At 48.4% G+C, this 17,221-nt stretch overlaps 1 protein-coding gene and 1 long non-coding RNA gene across 53 annotated transcripts in view; one reads left to right on the forward strand and one right to left on the reverse strand.

Annotated features, from left to right (window-relative positions):
• Positions 1-763: 763 nt before the first annotated feature.
• The window catches only part of LOC103350898 (uncharacterized), a 140,934-nt gene continuing 124,476 nt past the window's right edge, over positions 764-17,221 (forward strand). For all 3 annotated transcript variants that reach the window (XR_011381576.1, XR_011381578.1, XR_011381577.1), the window contains exon 1: positions 764-1,097. This is a non-coding gene — a long non-coding RNA (uncharacterized lncRNA). The remainder of the gene's footprint in view (positions 1,098-17,221) is intronic.
• The window catches only part of CELF2 (CUGBP Elav-like family member 2), a 931,997-nt gene continuing 929,757 nt past the window's right edge, over positions 14,982-17,221 (reverse strand). For all 50 annotated transcript variants that reach the window (XM_051820872.2, XM_051820873.2, XM_070055758.1 and 47 more), the window contains one exon: positions 14,982-17,221. This exon is cut by the window's right edge. The gene's annotated coding sequence lies outside the window, so the exon portion shown is untranslated.

Genomic DNA, 17,221 nt, shown 5'->3' on the forward strand with positions numbered 1-17,221 from the left:
CTACCTCTCAAATAAATAAATAAATCTTTAAAGGAAACCACTTGATTTTCTGAAATTTAAATGTATCCGGGGGTGTGTTTTAGTTTAAGAACTGTGGTTCCGGCCAGTGCCTTGGCTCACTAGGCTAATCCTCAGCCTGCGGCGCCAGCACCCCGGGTTCTAGTCCCGGTCGGGGCACTGGATTCTGTCCTGGTTGTTCCTCTTCCAGTCCAGCTCTCTGCTGTGGCCCGGGAAGGCAGTGGAGGATGGCCCAAGTTCTTGGGCCCTGCACCCCATGGGAGACCAGGAGAAATACCTGGCTCCTAGCTTCGGATCAGTGCGGTGCACCGGCCACAGCGGCCATTGGGGGGTGAACCAACGGTAAAGGAAGACCTTTCTCTCTGTCTCTCTCTCTCACTGTCTAACTCTGCCTGTCAAAAACAAACAAACAAACAAACAAAAAACCCAAAAAACAAAAAACTGTGGTTCCCTACAAATGGAAATAATAAAATACTTGCTGGATCAGTTTGATTTTCTCGTCTGGGACAGGAAAATCGCTAGACAGGAAAATCGCTAGGCTTGGATGGCAGCAGAGGGCTGGGAAACCAGGGAGGAAGGGGCAATGGCGAATTGGGGCCGCTTCCTGCCTCTCTAGGTATTGTCCGAGACCAGGTGTAGATGGGAGGCAATAAGCCAAGGGCCAGCAGCCACAAGGCCACGCCCCCTCATCAGCCTCGCCCACTCCCCATCCTGCCCTGGTCCAGAGTGCTGTGCGCCACCGGATGTTCCCAGAGTCCTCTTAGCCCCTCAGGTGGGCAGGCCGGAAGGAGATGCTAACTGTCCTTGAAGGGCTGTCTGGGGAGCGCTGGGGCCAACTCCACCTCCACTGCCGCCGAGGTCAGAGGTTAAAAGGGTGGCTCAGCTGAGAAGCGGCAGCAGGACTCAGGGGAGGGGGCACCAGGCGCTCGGGAGCCTCCCCGCAGAGTGCCGGCTGAGCTCGTCCTGGCTGGCCGGGCCAGGCCTGCGGAAAGGGGAGAAACAGCCTGATCTCGGCAATTGACGGGGAACGCCTGAAGCTGACCAGCGCGGGCTGACAAGGGGAGCTCGCACGGGAAACGGTGAGTGGAGACGTCCTTTCGGTTCTTGGTGAGGCGGTTGTTCCTGCCTCGTGGAGTGGAGGCCCTTACGCCCTCCGTGCCGGTGCTGGAGGCCCGCGCTTGACCTTGCGCTCGTGGCTCCACCTTGGGTCGTCCCCGGGGTTAGGTGAGATGATGTAGACAGCCCATGGGGTGCAGGGGCTGGCGCCTAGCCCAGGCAGCGTGTGTCACTTTCATAGAGCAGAAGCTGTTTGAGGGCAGCTCCACTGCCACGTCCGGCCGCACGCCGCTCGGATTCCGCCTATTCTGTCCATTACAACAGCTTCACAGAGGCTGTTCCGGTTCCCAGGTGCATCTGGTGTTGTTAACTTTGACCAGGATCGTTGCCTTTTAGTCTTACCGTGGAACGAAAGGCTTCAGTTTGTAAGCGGAGCTTGCGAGGCGTTTTTGGGGACAGAGGGCGCTTCCTGGTTGTGTTGGATCGTAGCAGGTGGCAGGTGCGGGCTCAGGACAGCGTGGGGACAAGGGGGTGCTCGGGTCACTGTGTCTGCAGTCAGGAAACGCAGCAAGGAAGAGAAGCTTGATGCAAGAAGGGAGAGCCAGGACTGGTGTGCATTTGGTATAGTTTTCAGCTTCCACACAGGGAAGGCAGCCGGTTAGATGAACGGATCCTATCCAGAGAGTCCATTAATGGCGGTGGGGATAAAAAGAATCGGCATTCAAGGTGGGAGATTGACTTGTGGTGGTTTTGATAGAGCAATTTTGATACAAACATCGAAAGAAAAAATAAGTACTTCTCTTTTTTTGACCAAGTAATGTACCTGATGTTTAAGCTATCCATGAACTTCATATTTTTATAGTTTTAAATTTTATTTTTTAAAGATATATTCATTTGTTTGAAAGAATGAAAGAGAAAGACATACACATAGAAATCTTCAACCTGCTGGCCTGCTTCCCAAATGGCCGCATCAGCTGAAACTGGGCCAGTCCAAAGCCAGGAGCCGGGAACTTCCTCTAGGTCTTCTTTGTGGGTGCTAGGGCCCAAAGACCTGGGCCATCCTTGGCTGCCTTCCCAGGCACATCAGCAGGGCGCTGGATCAGAAGCTGGGATTTGAACCAGCACTCAAATGGGATGCTGGTGCCACAGGCAGGGGCTTTACCTGCTATAACACAGTGCCAGCCCTGTAAATTTTTTATTTATTTTATTTATTTATTTATTTATTTTTGACAGGCAGAGTGGACAGTGAGAGAGAGAGACAGAGAGAAAGGTCTTCTTTGCCGTTGGTTCACCCTCCAATGGCCGCCGCGGCTGGCGCGCTGCGGCCGGCGCACCGCGCTGATCCAATGGCAGGAGCCAGGAGCCAGGTGCTTTTCCTGGTCTCCCATGGGGTGCAGGGCCCAAGCACCTGGGCCATCCTCCACTGCACTCCCTGGCCACAGCAGAGAGCTGGCCTGGAAGAGGGGCAACCGGGACAGAATCCGGCGCCCCAACCGGGACTAGAACCCGGTGTGCCGGTGCCGCTAGGCGGAGGATTAGCCTAGTGAGCCGCGGCGCCGGCCGTAAATTTTATTTTTAAAAATTTTTGGGGCTGATGCTGTGGCATAATAGGTTTAGCCTCCGCCTGCAGTGCTGGCATTCCATGTGAGTGCTGGTCTAGTCGCAGCTGCTCCTCTTCCAATCCAGCTTTCTGCTTGTGGCCTGGGAAAGCAGCAGAAGATGGCCTAGGTGCTTGGGCCCCTGCACCCATGTGGGAGACCTGGAAGAAGCTCCTGGCTTCAGATTGGCCCAGCTTCACAATTGTGGCCATTTGGGGAGTGAACCAGCAGGTGGAAAGACCTCTTTCTCTGTCTGTTACTCTACCTCTCAAATACATAAATATTTAAAAACTGTTTTGATTAAAATGTAATACTTGCACATTTTTATCAGGTACAGTGCAATATCTCAACACATATACAAAAGAACTGATTAGATTGGGCAACCAGCCTTTCCTTTTCCTTATGTGTGGAGCCTATTAGCGCCTTTCTTCCAATTCTTCTTCTTCTTCTTTTTTTTTGATAGTGAGAGAGAGACAGAGAGAAAGGTCTTCCTTCCGTTGTGTAACGCATTGCCAGTGAGCTGTAATTGCTGCCCTGCCCTGTGAAACACTAGAACTTGCTACTTGTATCTGAGTGTGTTTCCATGCCTTTTATGCATCCCTCTCCCCCCAGCCCTGCCACCTTGCCCTCTTCCAGCCTCTAGTAATCACTAGTCCAAGTTTAGATACTTTGTCTAACTTCTGCATCTGAGAGAGAACATGCAGTATTTGTCTTGCTGTGTGGTCTCCAGCTTCCTTTGTTTTGCTGCAGCATTATGGCTGGATGATACTGCACTGTGCATACATGCCACCTTTTCTTAGCCATTCATCTCTTGAGGGACACCTGGGTTGATTCCATATCCTGGCTGTTGTGAGTAGTGCTGCAGTGAACATGGGAGTGCAGGTGTCTCCATGCTACGCTGATTTCACTTCCCTCCAACATAAACTCTACCGTGGCATAGCTGGGTCTAGGAGTAGATCTGTTTTGAATGCTTTGCTGAAGCTCCACTACTATTCTGCATGATGGTTATACTACTTTGCATTCCCGTTAATAGTGTGTAAGGATTCCCTTTTCTCCCCCATCCTCGCCAGTATTTGTTCTCTGCCTTTTGGATAATAGGCGTTCTGACAAGGGTGAGGTGAAACCTCATTGTTGTTTTGATTTGCATTTCCCTGAGGGCTGGTGATATTGAGCAGTTTTTCATGTATTTGTTGGCCACATATTCTTTTGCGAAATGTCTGTTCAGATCCATTGCCCATTTCTTAATTAGTTTTTTTTTGTGGTTGTTGAGTTTTTTTAAAAGATGTATTTATTTATTTGAAAGGCAGAGTTATGGGGGGAGGGAGGGAGAGAGAGGGAGAGAGAGGGAGAGAGAGAGGGAGAGAGAGGGAGAGAGAGAGGGAGAGAGAGAGGGAGAGAGAGGGAGAGAGAGAGGGAGAGAAAGAAAGATATCTTCCATCCATTGGTTCACTTCCCAAATGGCCACAATGTCTAGAGCCGGGCCAGGAGCCAGGGACCTCTTCCGGGTCTCCCTCTTCTGGATGCCAGGGTCCCAGGTGCTTAGGCCATCTTCTCCTTTCCCAGGCACAGGCAAGGAGGTGGATCAGAAGTGGAGCAGCCAGGACTTGAAACGATGCCGATATGGGATGCTGGCATCGCAGGTGACAGTTTAGCCTGCTATGCCACAATGCCGGCTTGAAGTTCTTATATATTCTGGATGTTAATCCTTTGTTAGATGAATAATTTGCCAATATATGCTCCCATTTTGTCAGGTGCCTCTTTCTGTTTGCTTTGTGTGAGCTTCTTAGTTTGAAATAATCCCATTTGTTTAGTTGTACTTTTGTTCTCTGCGCTTTTGGGGTCTTATCCTAAAAGAATTGCTGTCCAAACCAAGGTCTGGAAATGTTTCCTTTATGTTTTTTCCAAGTAGTTTCATAGTTTCGGGTCTTTGATCCAATTTCAGTTGGTTTTTCTGTAGGATGAGATGTACATGTAAATGAAAATCCGTTTGTGGACATCCAGTTTTCCCAGCACCGTTTCCTGAAGAGCCCACCCTTTCTGCAGTGTATGTTTTTGGTATCTGTGTCGAGAATCAGTTGTATGGGTTTATTGTTGGGATCTCTCTCTGTTCTACTGGTCTGTGTGTCTGATTTTAGTTTAGTTTGTATGCTGTTTTAGTTATAGTAGCTCTGAAGTGTGCCTTTCAGTTTTTTTTTTTTTTTTCATTAATTTTGTTTGAAAGGCAGAGAGACAGCAAGAGAGGCAGACATGGGAAAATAGAGAGGTAGACTGATTTCCCATCCGCTGGTTCATTCCCCAAATGCCTGCAACAGCTGGGGTTGGGCCAGGCTGAAGCCAGAAACCAGAAACTCAGTTCCCATGTGAGTGGCAGGGACCCAACCATGTAATCCATCACATGATGTCTCCTGGTGTGTGCATTAGCAGGAAGATAGCATAGAGGCTGGAGCTGGACCTGTCTACTCTGATACGGGACATGGGCATCTCCAGGGGCAGCCTGCTCAATCACTGTGCCAAACGCGCACCCCATCATTTGTAGGTCTTGAAATCAGTTATTGTAATGCCTCCGGCTTTGTTCTTTTTATTCAGCATGGCTTTGGTTATTCAGGGTCTTTTGTGCTTCCATATAAATTTTAGGTTTTTTTTTTTTTTCTGGTTCTTTGAAGACTGTCATTGGCATTTCATGGGAAATGAGTTGCATATGTAAATCACTTCTGGTAGCATGGGCATCTTAATTTTCTATCAATCCATGAATATGGGAGGTCTTTCCATCTTCTTATATCTTCAATTTCATAAATGTTTCATAATTTTCATTTCATTTCACATTTAATTTATTAAATTATTAATTATTAATTATTATTTAAATTTATTCCAAGAGTTAGGTTTTTCTTTTTTGGTAGCAGTTATAAATGGGATTGCTCTTATAATTTCTTTCTTGGCAAGTTCATTATTAAAATGCTACTGATTTTTGTGTGTTGGTTTTGTGTCCTGCAGCTTTACTGGATTCATCTATCAATTCTAATAGTCTTTTGGTGGAGTCTAGGCTTTTCTGTCTGTAGAATCAAGTAAAACTATCAACTTAAAAATTAGCCTGCTATTGATTTATTGAATTTGAGTCCCGCCCATGGTTGCCTTGGCAGGGCTGCACCAAATGATTTCAAGGCCCTTCTATGGCCCTTGGGCCAGATGTTCCCCACCCCTGGTAGGTGGTACCTAGGGCAGCGTTGGCGTCGTAGGGGTGCCAGCCCTCAGTCCCGAGTGCCTGGGGTCTCGAGAGCACTTGCCTAGAGTCTCAGAGGGCTCGCTTAGGTGCCCGTGGTGGCAGGGGCAGGACCAGGCTTGTGATAGTGCTGGCCTGAAGTCTAATGGGGGCTTGCAGATCTCCATGGCAGCAGCCAGTCCCAGGCTTCTGTGCCATGGCTTGGCCCACACCTGCCTTTGCCTGAGCAGACAGTTAACGCTGGGTTGTCTTGCCTGGGGTTGCAGGAGGAATGGAGTGAGCAGCCAGCCCTATGACCAGGGCTGCCATGCCAGGTCACACCTACAGCCTGCTGTCTGCCGAGACCAGTACAGCATGGGCATGGGGCCGAGGCCTGAGCTGCTGTGTGCTTTGTGCTGCTGAGGTGGTCTTGCAGCCAGCCACAGGGCATTGTGGCTGGGATGTAAGGCCCATGATCCAGGGCTGCTGCGTCCGCAGGCTGGTCTGTGGGCACTGCCTGGACAGGGACTGTTCGGAGCTGCCCAGTGGTGGATTTTTTCCCAGCTGAGTTCCAGGACGCAGAGTGGTGTTCATCTTGGTGCCCTGTTCTCCAGCGGCGGCATTTTGCTCTGCTGACTGCTGGCGTCGAGGTGGTGGAGGTGGCTTCTTGGCTGAAGCTCAGGGACAGGGTTAGGCTGAGGATGGGGTGAGGGACAGAAGGCGTCAGGAACAGGGTGAGGGTCTAGAGCATAACTGCTGGTGCAAGAGGATGAAAGCATGCCGATCTGTGCATTTCGCTGGGTTCCCCTGTCAAGTAGCCATGTAGAACAGAGAATTGCCTGGGTGCACGTGGAATTTGGTAATCCTCTGACCAGGATGGAAGAGGGAGAAGGGCTTCCAACTGTAACCACTGGATAGAAGTTGCAGGCTCTGTCATCAAGCGAGAAGAGGAAAGAAGGCTTGCTAGGACGACACGGGCCCCCGAAGGGACCTGGCCTCATGATGTGTGGCCATCCCAACTGCCCAGCATCTTTGCTGGGCTCCCTTCCAGGAGGGGAGGGATAAAATGCCATAGCCTACATCTTGTGGGTGTCTCTGTCATTCAGTTCGGGCCCTTTCTTTTCCTTTCAACACGCCTGCATGGTGAGCCCAGCCATTCCTGTAACTCTGTCTAACCCGCCATTTCCTCATGTCCCCTCTCGCCCTGGCCCAAGATCAAAACCAGGGTGGATTGGAGCCTGACACGAGCTCCTGTCCTAACCCCGCTTCCCAAGATGTGCTTCTGTTCGGGCCTTCATGCCTCACTTTTTGTTTCAATATGTAAGCTTTCTCTGAATGTCACACTCAGTGTTGTGCTATGTGTGAAATATATCCAAACCCGTTCTCCTCTTGTCTCCTGTGATTGATCCTTTCTTCTTTCCAAGCTGTTTTAATTTCCTCAAAACACATCTCCTTGTTCCTAGTCCTCCTCTTGTGTTCAGTTCCCACACTGATCCTCCCCTGGTTTTTAAAGTTGATTTATTTATAGGAGAGGCAGCGCTCTCCACCCACCAGTTCAATCCCTAGATGCCTGCAGTGGCTGGGCCTAGGCTGGGGCTGAAGGCAGGAGCTGAGGTTGCAGTCCAGGTCTCATGGTGGTGCAGGAACCCAGTTACTTGAGCCATCACTGCTGCCTCTCATGGTCAGCATTAGCAGGAAGCTGGAGCCGGCAGCTGAGCCCATTGACTCCAGCGTGGGACCTGGGTGTTTTATTTAGCTGGTTGGTTGGTTTTTACGTTTTATTACGTTTTTACATTATTACGGTTTATTTGCCTGGTCGGTTGTTTTTTTTTTTTTTTTTTTTTTTTGACAGGCAGGAGTGGACAGTGAGAGAGAGAGACAGAGAGAAAGGTCTTCCTTTGCCGTTGGTTCACCCTCCAATGGCAGCCGCGGCCGGCGTACTGCAACCAGCGCACCGCGCCGATCCGATGGCAGGAGCCAGGTACTTATCCTGGTCTCCCATGGGGTGCAGGGCCCAAGGACCTGGGGCATCCTCCACTGCACTCCCGGGCCACAGCAGAGAGCTGGCCTGGAAGAGGGGCAACCGGGACAGAATCCGGCGCCCCGACCGGGACTAGAACCCGGTGTGCTGGCGCCGCAAGGCGGAGGATTAGCCGGCCCGGTCAGTTGGTTTTTACGTTAGCTCTCCCTAACTCCTGTAGACTGAAAGCCCAAGGTCCCAGATTGGGAATCCAGAGCTCAGAACCATCCAGTGTCGGCCTCTCTTCCAGTATATCCACCCATGTTCCAGCTCTAGTCAAGTCAGCCGAGTCGCTGTTCCCCACCAGGCGGGATAGCTCCTCTGTCTTTGCTGCCTTCATTGTCTGCTCCCCTGCTTGGAGAAACCCTGCTTGCATTTTAGGATGTATGTCAGTTTGGCCGTGAGTCTTTCCTGACAGCTCCCTCACCAGTGCAATTATTATTTCCTACCTTCTCTGGGCTCTGAAGTCCTCACTTGCTCCTTGTTCATGACTTAATAAATTGTGTCATCATTTAAATAGCCCTCTGTCCACCTCGTCCATATTCTTGTAGAGAGATGGGATCCCTGGAATGCTGGAAGGATTGTAATTCTCTAGCAGTGTTTCTGAAAATGCGTCTGACATGCTGGTTCTACTGGATATTGATAAATACTTATCCAGTGCTTGCTCTGTTATAAATACTGTTACAAATATGTTGCATTTAGGCAGGTATTGCGGTAGCCATTTTAGAGGTGAAGAAACTGGGTCACTTGGTCCAGGTCATGATCTTGCAGGCTAGTGTCTATGAAATACGGTTAGTGGTTCCAAATTCCTACCATACTCCTAAGTTCATAAGGTGTACATGTTGCAAACCGGAAAGTTGTGTTTACCTAGGAGTATGATATGTGTCACATTCTTTGATGATAGTCACCAGTGTTTCCTTTTGAGTTGGATGTAGCCAACTCGAGGGGGCGGCTGCTCTCCCCTTTTTGGCAGTAGGTCTCTTCCCCTCTGCTGGCTGCTCTGAGTTAGTGTTACATGCCAAGGAAAGCAGGCAGGTGATCACCAGCATTTAGTTGCTGTTGGGCAGAAGTTGACACTGGGAGTGGGGTATAGCCAGCATTGTAGGAGACACTGAATGGGCCCCCTCGGGTTGGACACAGTCACAGCGGACGGGGAAGCTGGGCAGAGCTGGGAACTGGGAGCAGAGGAAGCCGGTGGGAGCAGGGCTCTGCAGGGCCACCTCAGTGGGGCGTTCCTCCCATGACACAGCCGCTACCTGCATCTCCCAGCACTTGTTTCAGTTCCTGGTTTGTGAAGAGGTACAGTTATTGCAATTGTCACGTTATGTCGACTGTACGAATGTATCATCATTGGCCAGCACATCTGGCCACGTTGACCAGCTGTGTGCTTGCTGTGTAGGAGACTTCAGGGACTGCTCCTCTGCCCTGGGTACCCGTCTCACTCCACTCCTCTGCGCAGACTTTCCTAGCAGGGGAAAATGGAGTCTGAGCCACAGTGAGCTCGGCCAGAGGCTGCATGGCGTGCAGACACAGGGCATCTGTGGGTCTGCAGCACAGAGCCCGTCGTGGGCGGGCAGAGAGCGTTTTGCCCAGATGAATGGTAAGTGGGTTATATTCCATCTCCGGGGTTGCTGCTGACTGGCAGGGACCCAGTGCTAGGATTCAGGCCCATTTCCAGGATGCCTAGAGCTGAATGGCTTCCCAGCAGCAGCATGGGCCTTTGCCTTTCCAAGGTGGTTTTAACGGCTTGGTTGTATTCTGCTTGTGGGCCAGTCTGGGGCCCATTCTTCTATAGGCACTCAGCTCAGCTGCACCTAGGGGATGAGGGGAAAGGAGAGTCGACCTGCTTTTCAGGAAGGCTTTAGCAGCAGGCACCTGTATTCCTGGTTTTCTGTGGGTTTCTACTCAGTGACCGTGGCTCTTCTGGTCTCTTAGATATTAGCTTTACTGAGGGCTAGTCCCTAGGTATACAGTATTGGAGAGGAAGCTACAAGCTGTAGCTGTATAGAAATGACGGTGCAGGATAGCTTGATCTCACGGTAGCAGTGCCCATGTATTCCCAACCCAGTAGCTGCCAAGCTCCGTGCATCTCTAGGGGCTCAGGAACAGAAATGTCCATCCTATTCCCACCTGTCATTCCCCCTGTGGTTCCTGCTGTTTGCCAAGAGGGCTTCAGTTTGTCATTTTCAGCCCATCCCACAAGCGGACCCCTCTCCACAAGTATTTCCTGAGCTGTTGTCCCCTGGATAAGGAGTGCCTTTCTCCAGCCCCAGAAAGGTCCCCTATCCCATCCATGCAGCCAGCCAACCAGCCAGCCATCCATCCAGCCATCCATCGTCCATCCATCCGGCCATCCGGCCGTCCATCCCTCCATCCAACCGGCCATCCACCCAACATTTTAAACACTGGGAATGCACTGATGAATGAGGTATAGTGACTCCCGCAGACAGGCCCTCGGCCAGCTTGGGAGACACACACAGGCCACATGGAAGGAATAGATGGAATGTACTGTGGACGAAGAACCATGACGAGATAGCAGCAGCAGAGAGGTGAGGCAAGGGAGAATCACCCAAAGACAGTAAATGTTTGAGCCAGGGCACAGGTTATGGTGAGCCTCCCTCAGAGTTACCCTCTGCTAAAGCAGTAGCTTTTTCCTCTTTGTGCTTTTACTAGCAAAATCATCTTTCTCAATAAAGTTCTGCATGGATCACAAGTAAATAAAACATGCAAACAGCACAGAGCCTTTTCAATTGGGCATAGGATGAGCCAGGGGGTGGTTGATGTAGAGAGCCCTCTGCTTGGCTGCACCCATGCCTCGGGTCCTGACCTCCGCTCTTCCTGAGCTGGTTACCGTGGAGGACATCCGGTCGCCTTGAAGGGCCTAGAACCTTAAGGTTTGTTACAGGCAAATCTACCCGAGGCGGGTGATTCTGTCATTCCTACCCTGTGCCCAAACTGAACACAGCCAGGCTTTCCTTTTGGGGAAGAGATGCCTAAATAATTGTCAGAGTTTAAGGGGTAGGAAAGGGTGGCTCACAGTGGACTCAGCTTGCTTTTCCGAGGACAGAGGGAGCTGCTGTTCTTCCTAGGTCAGGGTGGAATGGGGGGTGCTCACTGGGAACGGGGCAGGTGGGGGGTGCCTGCAGCAGACAGGCTCTCGTCAGGGAGAAAAGCCTGCTCTGGGACTTGGGAGTGCAGAGAGCTCTGCTGACAGAGGTGTGATTTGTGGTCAGGCCTGGTCTAGTTACCTAGGGAGCCCCAAGGGAGTGCTGGGCAGACACCCCCGAGGAGGTAGCAGAGCAGCCAGCAGAGGGGAGCGTAGCTGAGCGTGTCAGCGAGTCCTACTTCTGCCTGCTCCTGGCCTGAGCACTTTCAGTCCACCCTTGTGGATGTATTGGTTTATTAATCCTCATAATCTTATGCATGAGCTAGGATTTTTACCTGATTTTGCTAATGAGGAAAGTAAGGCACAGAGGGGTCATACCAGTCAACTAGTGGTGGAACTAGCATCCAGACATGCAGCCTGGCAGGCTCCCAAGGGCTTTCGATACCACCATTGTCTTCTGTGCTGCTTTAACTGTAATTGACCAATTGCAGAAGAACTCTGTGTGTGTGTGTGTGTGTGTGTGTGTGTGTGTTCTAGTTTTTCTTTTTAAAAACATCCTGATGCATGGACATGGAAGTCGGTGCCAGGCTGCTTTGACCAGCAGGGAGGTTAGATGAAATGCAGCGGTCCCGGCCGACAGTCCTCTGACTTAAGGCTGCTTCATCACTCTGGGCTGGTTCCCAGCTCGTGAGGCGTGGGGACTCTGAATCAGGACTGCAGACCCAGAGGGCATCCTTCCTCCCGCGACAGGCCTTGGACATGCCCTGTTTTAAAAAGGGATGTGCTTTCTAGCTGTGTGGCTGACCGGCAAGGCTGAAACAGGGACAGCTCCGTGTGCAGTCAGTTCTGCAGACCCTGAGCCCAGTGCCTGTGGACCAGTAGTTTGCAGTGTTCCCTCTTCCCACTCCGGCAAGCTCCGCCCATCCGGAGCCTTTGGCTTGGGCTACCTTTGTGTTCCTTGGCCATTTCTCCGGTCCTTCACCTACCCCAGAAGTTTTTGTGTTTTCTGGAGACACGTTTATAAATGAGGAGGAGGCAGAGGATGGAGGGCGAGTTTGGGATTCTCTGTGGATTTTCACTATCAGTGCTCTCTGTGTCCGTCATCAGGGAAGACTAAGATCCATTTTATAAAGGCTTCGGATGCCTGTGCCATTTTCTAAGTAGAAGTTTTAGGAGTCTTTTTTTTCCCCCCAGATGGAATTAAACAGTGAGCGAGAAAAATCCAACATAAAGCCCCAACAGAAAATGCCATTCTGTTCAAACTTGACAGCCTATAGGAAAAATTTCAAAAATATTCCTTCAAAGAGTCAAGCAGTAGGCCTCCATTTAAGCCTTGCAACTGTTAGAGTCTGTCTCTCTCACATGTATCACTTTGAAATTTTACTCTTCTCATCCTGAATGATCAAATACTTTCCCTTGCTGTCTCATTTTGCTGCCCTGAATAGAACTGTCATTGTTCTCCAGCAGGGTATAGTTTTAGTGTCACATCATCCTGGCAAAGCATTGACACAAACCAGCATTATTCTTGGGTCAGCCTCTCTGTCCCCTTTCTTTAGGGCCTAAAGAGAGCACGTTCAGAAAGGCAGGTGGGGTTTCTAGGTCAGGGCAGGCTCTGGCGCACCTCGTGGTCTCTGTTCTGCTGCCCTCGGTGCCTGGGTCCAGATTTTGGCCGCGGTCACCAGGTAAGGGAATGGGTGTCCAGGGTCCTCTCGCTAAAGTGTGTTCAGAAGAACTTCCCCCCACTCCGTTTTGTTTCCAAAGTCAATTTATTGAATTTTAAGTCATAAAGCCAGTGATCGAAGTTTAATGAAAAATATCCTGTATCACTCAAGACTTAAAAGAACAAAAATACCCCTTAGAAACACTGCTTGGAAAAATAATCACATTAACTTTGCACACAACAGAGTCCTTTCTTTAGCTTTATTTAAGAAATTGATTACTATATAGTTCAATATATATAAGACACATCCAGTATTGTGTTCCTGATAGCAAGTGCATAGATTTTGTTAAGATATCATTTTTCACTCGATAAAAACGTTTCATGGTCACATGAAGAGAATATTCCCAGTGATTTTGCCCAAGCATGAGAGGAGAAAACAGAACACAGCAAAAATAGTGAACTACAACAGAGATGAAGAACAAAAACAGCAAATTAGCAGAACAGTCGATTCCTGATAAGTGAATAAGCTGATTGTTTGGTCACAACATTTTATTCACTTATCAGGAATGATTCACAGTACATTTTTGTTCACTGTGTTTCCTAGCCTGCTAGCTAAGAGTCCAAGCCCACAGACTGAGCGCAACCGCTGTGGGCCGGGCAGACCTGTGGCTTCCATCAGCAAGGTCAATGATGACGGTTCTTACTTCCCAAGGTGGTTCATGCATGGCAAACATACACCTTGCTCACACTGCAATGTGGTTTTACAAGATCAAAATTATAAGTATGAATTTAAGCAGGGACAAAGTGCCTAAAGGAACTACTATGTTTGTACCCTTCTTTGGAGAACTGGCTGTGCCTTTCCCTTCCTTTCCTTAGCGTTAGTATTTTGCTAAATAATGGGTACATGTACCTGTATATTTAAAAAATAAACACTTGCATCTTGGAAAGAATTGAATCACCCTCCCCCACCCACCCTCCCATCCACTCCCCACGAAAGGAAGAAAATAAAAAATGAATCACACCCTCAGCCATCTTTCCCCACTGATGTAAGCAGTGGGTTTTCAGAGGCAGACTGATGAAGGCTGATGAGATTTAAAGCAGAAGCGTCAGCAGGAAGTCAGCTCCCATCTGTGCGGTTTGGAGCTGCTGGAGGTCATTACCACGGAGGTGTTCGGCCTATGGGAGTAACAGCCTCCTTTCCTCCTCCTCCCCAGGCCCCATTGATCATTGAGCCAACTAGGAAGTACAATCGGGGCCAGAGGGGCTGCTGAAACCAGAGTCAGGAGCCTGAGCACCTGCAGGGAGAATGGCACTGGCACCCAGAGGAAGGCTGCCAGGTACCGGGCGGCCTGAGTCAAACAGAGCTTGTGCGTTTGAAAAGCTGGAAGGAGAGAGAAGACACGGGGAGCCAACACTGATGGAATCTTTTAAGAGCACTTTAAGAGCAATCAGATTCCTGAGCGTAGGAGATGGGCAGGGGAAAAGAGGGCCCGAAAGGAAGAGCTGAGTTTTTTGGACTTTTTGAGACGTGGATCATTGACTGTGTTTATCCAGGAGGGAGGGTGTGGATGCGTATGGCACTCTCAGTTTTCACGTGGAAATGGACAACAAACTGAGGACGTGAGCTTGAGAACCTTTACTTCTCCCCCCAGACTGGGTCCAGTTTGTATTTGAGCACTCGGGAATACTTCTTTTCCTCTTCTGTGAGTTTTAAGGATTCGGGTTGCTCCTGGATTCAGCTAGCCCCAAGAAACAGGTTACTTTTCTGTACCAATGTACTGATGGATGGCCACACACAGATTGACACCGCACCCTTTGCACATCTTTCCCTTGAGTGCTCACCCCTTTGAAAACGGCCGGTTTGTAATGCTATGCTTACGGCCTCGGGTAGGGAGGAAAGCCCAGGACTTCTGCTCCCCAAGGATGTGCAGTAGCAGTTTCTGACTTTAAGAACTGCAGATAGCTTCTATATACACACACTCAGGAGGGAGGGGGAGGAGAGGGAAAGTTCAGGAGAGAAGAGAAGGTGGCACTAACCTGTGTAGCCAAAAGACCATAACAGCTCTGTAGGCAGTTCTTTATGTGAGCCATAGAAAAAGTGTAGTAATCTTGGAAGCAGTGGTTACAGTGGGCTATTGTACACAAATCAAAGGTGGCTGGTGTGCAGCTTCCCCTGTCCCCAAATCAGATATTCACTTAGGTGGAATCGACTGTATCTTTTTACACAACATAGAGAAAAGAACAGATACGTGAAACAGTGAAGTGTGTAGATGCATCACCAACACAGAATGACTACCAACAATACAACACGCAGAGAGAGAAACAAGTATTAGGAAAATGGTTTAATATTGGAGACAGAAGCAAAAAACTGCATCACACAATAACATACATTACAAAAATAAGTTTGACTGTTTCAACTACACGGTTATGTTCACAATGAGGACAGAAGAATCAGAAAAAACTTTGATCTAAACAGCAAAAAAGCAAACCCCTAAAGTTTAACTAATACATTTATCCACTTAAAGTGACTGAGTACTTCTAAGTCTAATTACCTTATTGTGTAACTGCACAATACAGAATAAAAAGTGAAACTTACCGCTGTATTTTAAGACAAAATTCTAATGCTAGATATAAGCAAAGGGAAAAAAGAATCAAGCCAAAGTTTTTAATTCTCGAAAGAAAAGCAACTTTCTTCCTGTCAACCAGAAATCAAACTTGAAGTCAGTCATTGTCAGGGGCCCACTAGAGGAAGCCACAAAAATTTCCATTTTTTTTAATCTCCAGTATAAAAAGTTCCACTGGTACAAAATGCATAAGTACAATCAGTTGTAGAAATAGGAAAGCCTGCGTGTTTTTTTTTTTTTTTTGGCTCAAATTCCATCAAACAACAAAATCCAAATGCATCATTAAAACAAACAATACTCAAATGGTCTTACAGTTTCCACTAGGTTGCATTAACTTTGGCTTTTCTCAGACAATATTTAAAAACTATTTTGTAATTCTAAACAAAATGATATTAATCTACAAACAGCAATTCTCACAGCACAAAAAAACACAAATACATTTTTTGTATGACATTATTCAAAAAGGTAATGAAACTACGGGTTTTTTTTAAAATTTTATTTCTTTTTAATTAGCACTGAAGAGAATAAAAACAGAAACAGTAAAATGATTCCAGAGTAGCACAAGCCAAAGAACTATAACCCCTATGGTGAAAGAAAGATGAACTTGTCACGCCTTTGATGACTGCCATTTTATCACAATTTTCTATTTTAGTTTAAAAATGACTATTCTATACACTTGGTTAAAAAAAAAGTTTCCCTGTGTGTGTTCTTCTGGCACAGGCCCTTTGCACCCTTGCAGCTTTCTCCTTTTGATATTAGAAGATAAAGTGACTAACAAGCTAGGACAGTTTGTCTCTGAAGAAGGCTATGTGTTTACCAATGTAGTACACACACACACAAAAAAAAAAAAAAGAAAAAGAAAAAGAAAAAGGTGTTCCCCCTACTTGTACTGTCTCCATCCTCTGCAGGACAGGAAATAGTCAAGGTGCCCACCTGCGCCTCCTGGCGGCAGGCTTTCCTTGCTCCTCCCTCCTCTGGGGGAGATGCCGGTGGGCGAAGAGGGCAACAGGATGGCCGTTGGCGCCGGTGACGCAATCAGAAAGCTTTGTTGACATTGATGCGGCTGATAAATGAAGGTATTCTGAATGAAATGGCCTATGGATTTCAAACTGTGTATCTCCACACCACCATATAATCCACATGAGAGAGACGGGTGGGGTGACTGTTGTTAAGCTGAGTGCTGCACGAAGTACAAAATAGCCCTCAGAGGATGAAGGAAGGCCCCAGCAGTAGTAAACGCGTGTGAGGAAAATACAAATCGCTTCAGTGTAAGTGCATGTGCTATGAGAAGGAAACTTTTTTTTTTTTAATTTTTTTTTTTTTTGCATCATTAGAGGCTAGTCCTTTCCATCCCAGGGCTATCGCATCCACACACACATGAAACCAAACAGGGTGCTGACTGGGAAGTGCGGGAAGGAAAGGGAGCTAGGAACAAGAAGCTTCCAGAATGGCTGTAGTCTGTGTTGGGGCTGTGGGTGTGACATCAGGGTTTGTCAAGACAGCAAGGTCTCTTGTTCGCAGAAAGTCAGTCAGCGGTATGGCACTTTCAAGAGTGGCAGCAGGAACTGGTGCTCGCTGTTTGGTCAGCGACTGATGCAGCACTGGGCCCCGCTGCTATGTCAGGCCCGTTTAAATGCATTCAGTCGTTGTAAAATGGCAAGGAAAAGGCTACTGGGCTCCTAATTCCAGACACCTTGGGTATTCAGCAGTATCCACTCACTGGGTCAGAGAATTCCCAGCACAAGGGCTGATTAGGAGTATTTACTTTGCAGAAGCAAAATCCTTTGAAAGACTCTCCCAGCACCGTCATTTAACTGCAACACATTGGAACATACTCTGCACTACAACATACCAGTAACCCGACCTGAAAAGCATACAGCATTTTTAAGATGTATTTAAGTGATGACTCTACCTTTTCCCCTCATAGCGTTTAATCTAATAAA

This window comes from Oryctolagus cuniculus, chromosome 13 (assembly GCF_964237555.1).
Source record: "Oryctolagus cuniculus chromosome 13, mOryCun1.1, whole genome shotgun sequence".
Classification (NCBI taxonomy): Eukaryota; Metazoa; Chordata; class Mammalia; order Lagomorpha; family Leporidae; genus Oryctolagus; species Oryctolagus cuniculus.